The 4,725-nt window shown below is 38.7% G+C and overlaps 1 non-coding gene across 1 annotated transcript; it reads left to right on the forward strand.

Moving 5' to 3' along the window:
* The first annotated feature begins 3,528 nt into the window (after positions 1-3,528).
* Positions 3,529-3,634, forward strand: LOC145608018 (small nucleolar RNA R71). Its single transcript, XR_014105699.1, has one exon. It is a non-coding gene; the product is annotated as a small nucleolar RNA R71 (small nucleolar RNA).
* Positions 3,635-4,725: the final 1,091 nt, after the last annotated feature.

Consider the following 4,725-nt stretch of genomic DNA (forward strand, 5'->3'; position numbering starts at 1 on the left):
TATTTTCATTTTCTTTGTTTTCTTTTCTCTTTTTCTTATTTTCTTTCTTTTATTTTTTATTCTTATTTTAGTTTTCTATTTTTACTTTTCCTTTTAATTTATTTTATTTTATTTCCTTCTTTTATTTTTCTCTTTTTCTCCTAGTTTTATTAGCTTAGTATAAATACCCAATTTTGGGATAATTAAAAGGGGGAAATTGGAATAACTATCTATTCCTCTCTCTAATTAGTATGGCGCCAAGCTCTGGCCCCTGACGCTAATATTGGCGTCTGGCGCTACGGCTAAAAGCATGGCGCCAAGCTCTGGCCCCTGACGCTACTTCCCACATGCCTCAGCAGCTTTCTGTGCTCAATAAAATCATCCAGTTTTGCGCAGTGTTATTTAAGTCCTAGTTGTGAAAGACGTTTCTTAGATTTCCTACGTGTAAAAATCCTATGTTTTTGACTCATTACGGATGGTCTTTCCAATGAGAACCTTTTTATGCATATGACACAATGTTAATCAAAATTACGCACATGAAATACTTAGAACTTTTCGAGTCTCATCCACTCATTCAAAATCATTGCCGAAACAAATTCAGGAATTAAAATAGAAATCCTCCCCAGTGGAGTCGCCAAAATCTGTGGGGAATAATTTCAAGCCTTTAAAAATCCCACTAGCTTGAACCCCACTGTGATCATACACTAAAGTACGGTGGCGTCCAAAAGGGAAGAAGATAGAGCAAAAGAGTCGCCAACAAGTTTTTAAGGAACTTGTAAACCATCACGAGGTGAAGGTTACACCCCTTAACGATCCAAGAGATCGTCAACTCCATAAGGTCATGAACCAAATAAGGGTCCGGGGATGAAGGTACAAATCCAACCTAAAAGAGATTGAACCTGCCCTAATAATAGGCCTCTACTTTATTCTGCTCGTATTCATGTGCGCTTTCTGATTAACATACAATCAATAGGATTAACCCTAAACCTGTTTAATCTATGTTGGTTGAACATTAATGCACAAATAAACTATTATTGGCGATCACTTGAATTATAATCACAATTAACCTAACAAGATTATTAATTATCTTATTAAGCGTGATTGCAAATACCAATTCCCTTTAACATGAAATAAAAGGTGATCAAGCAATAAAGAATAAATACCAAGCAACATAATAATAAATAATCAATATCATTGATAATAATAATAATCATAATCATGTTAAAACATAGCAAGATCCTAGGCATGATACTAACAAGATTAATAACAAACCCTAGCATGTCACTAAGCATTAAAAATCAAAGCTTTAGCCCTAACATGATACTAACATGAATTAACATTAGAAAGAATATAGGAAGCATCGTACTTTTAATCATACTTGATATTAAAGTTACCCTAGACATGATACTAGGAATCATAAATAACAATCTAAGCATGATATCTACATCATAAAATTAATTAAACCTTTAAAGTACTTACGTGGATGCCTCGTACCTCTTTCTAATAACAAAATACACGCGTTAGTAACTTCAAGGAAAACAATAAACAAACAATTAAATTAAATAATTGAAAGAGAGATTTGGGACCAAACCCTCAGAAATTAAAACCTTTCACGTCTAGGACGAAGGCAACTTCGAATATGGCTAGGTGTTTCTAGATCTTGTGAATGCGGAATTTTGTATTAAAAAGCAAGAAAGAAAGAATGCATAAATGTTAAGAATTATTGATGAAAGAGATGAAGATGATGAAAAGAATTGAAAAGAACTGAATAATTGATGACTCTTGATGATTGAAAACGGAGTTTTCGATACGATATTTATAGAGAAAATCATCCAAAAAAGATAATTTATCAAAACAGAGTCTGAAGATCACAAAACTAACTTGGCGACAGCCCTGGCTCATTGGCGCCAGGACCAGTGGCTAGCGCCAGGCGCCAATCTTGGTTCCAGGCGCCAAGGCCTGGGGTTGGACGCCAATTCGGATTTCAACGCGTTTTCGAAATTCTGATAATTTTACCGTACTGGAAGATAAAATAATATAATTTCAGTCAAAAATGCTATTTGATCTAATTAAAACTCTGAACAGTCCTAACTGAATTAAGAATGATAAAACATTCTAGAATGTTCTAGAAGACCAAAACCATTCCTAATTGCATTAGGAATGATAAATCATATTAGGCCCTCCCCTAGATCATTGGGCCGTACTTAAATCTCAAACCGGGCCCAGTTTAGTAAATTGGCCATAATTTCCTCAATATTCATCGGAATTGGGCTTATAATATATCGTCGGAAAGGTCTTTGCAAACCCCATCCAACTACACCATTATTGGACCCATATAATGGACCAACCAAACTGGATTGGCTGTTTTCTTAAAATAAAGTTTTCAAAAACAGAGAGGAGAGAAAAGAAAAGAAATAAAACTTTCCGCAACACTAGACCTTTCCACACTTTCGTTTCATTCGATTATGATTCGACGTGAAAGGCACTCATCACTGGGTTTGGTTTTGGGGAGACACAAATGGGTGTCTACAGGTCTCAAGCATTTTCATATGAGCATTGGTTCGTTTCTGGGCCTCTTCATGTTTCTTTTGATCCTCCTCACGCATTTTCAAAAGAGCATCTAATTTAGCCATCACGGGATCGATTGGAGGGGCTTCAAGTTGAAGAGGTTGTTGAGGTGGAGGAAGTTGGGGTTGATGGAAACCCGGAGGCCTATTAGTTTGGGCATAGTTAGAAACAAATTGGCCCCTATTGCCTCCGGTGCCTTGGTTAGGAACATTGCTTTGTTGATTATTTCCCATGTTACCTTGGTCACCAAATTATGATTTTGATGGTCATGGTATCGAGAATTAGGTTGTTGGTTTTGATTACCATACCCCCTTTGGTTAGGGTAGCCTCTTCCATTAAAATTGGAAGGGCCTCCCCCACCATGGTATTGGTTATCATAACCACCACCACTTTGGTTCCAACCACGGTTTCCACCTTGATTCCAATTCCCCATTTGATTGGAGTTTGGCCTCAAGTTTCCTACATTTCCCATTCTAGGAGCAAAATTCATAGCATTGACATTTTCCATATTATCATCATGTTCATGGAAGGGGGTTGAACTTCACACGCATATACACAATGAGAGGTATCATGATCATAGGTTTCACAATTAGAGCAAACATGCATCCTTGGGGCATTGTATTGTAAGAAGAGGAGGAGGAAGTACCCATACCATTGCCACGCTTGGTTGAAGGGGAGGTATTACCATGAGGGTTGGACCTTTCTTTCATCAATTCATCCATTTGCTTGGTCATTTTGGAGATTTGGGTAGAAAGGTTGTTGATTGCGTTGGCTTGCTCCAATGCATAAACACCCTTACTAGAAGTAGCATCCCTTTCTCCTTCGTACCAATCATCATAGTGCTTTGCGGCCTCCTCTATAATACACTCCACTTCATGCTCTCCTTTGTTCATGATTGGACCACCGGCCGCGGCGTCTAGGCTTGTTCATCCTTGAGGTGTGAGACCTCCATAGAAAGTGCGAATGAGTTGATACTTGGGTATCCCATGGTGTGGGCATTGACGTTGAAGCTCTTTGTATCGTTCCCATGCCGCACTTAGAGACTCACCACTCTTTTGGCGAAAACCTTGAATCAAAGACCGAGCCTCGGCGGTCTTCCTATGGTTATAAAACCTCCTCAAGAAAGCCGTAGTCACTTGGTCCCATGTTGTGAGAGAATTAGGGGGCACCTCCTTCTCTAGCCATTCTAGACCTCTCCCAATTAGCGAAAATGGAAACATTTTGAGGAGAATATATTCTTGAGTCACTCCATTAGCCTTTATTGTGTCACAATATTTCTCAAACTCTTTTAGGTGCTCATGAGGACTCTCAAACTTTCCACCCGAGAATTGTTTCCTCTCAATCAAAGCAATCAATTTAGGCTTGATCTCGAAATTGTTGGCTTGAGTAGTGGGAGTTAGGATCCCACTTTGCGCTCTAAAAGCTTCGGGGGCCCCAAGACGACTCAAAGGCGTATTCTCTCCCATTTTAGAACCTTCTTCACTCTCGAACTTATAGGTTAAGAAAGGGTTGATTTTCGAACTCAAAGATGAGTTAGGGCTATTTAATTCTTCACTTGAGGGTGAAGAAGGTGGAGTATCTTCTAATTCTCTTACTTCTCTCGTTGGAGTGTGGGAATTTCTACTCCTTGCTCTTGCTTCTCTTCGAAGTAGGGACAAAGACCTCTCTAGCTCTAGATCAATGGGAATCAAAGATCTTGAGCGGGTTCGTCCTCTGTTCATACAACAAAGCTAAGAAGAACGTAAGCACTTACAAGTAACAAAAGTAGCAAACACTAACAAATAAAAGACGAGATAGTCTCAAACAAGCAATGAAATAGCAATGGAAGCCGTCTCCCCGGCAACGGCGCCAATTTGACAAGGGAATAAACGCGTCGTCAATTGTCTCCCTAGATCTAATACAATTTATACAACCTAAACAAACCTAATACGAGTATGAGGCAAGCATAGGGGTCGAACCACAGGGAGAATTACTTAAGCACCGTATTCATTACCTAGGGTCTAAGCTATCTCGGAACAAGAAGTGTAAATAACTAGGAGATTAAACTAAGAACGAAATGGATTAAAATTAATATAACTAGGCACCAAGGGAAATGAGTAGGTGAAGATGACGCTTGATCATGCAATAACAAAGTAGCAAATCAATGGCAAACTAAACATGCTTGAATACCGAAGTAAG

This window comes from Chenopodium album, chromosome 2 (assembly GCF_948465745.1).
Source record: "Chenopodium album chromosome 2, dcCheAlbu1.1, whole genome shotgun sequence".
Classification (NCBI taxonomy): domain Eukaryota; kingdom Viridiplantae; phylum Streptophyta; class Magnoliopsida; order Caryophyllales; family Amaranthaceae; genus Chenopodium; species Chenopodium album.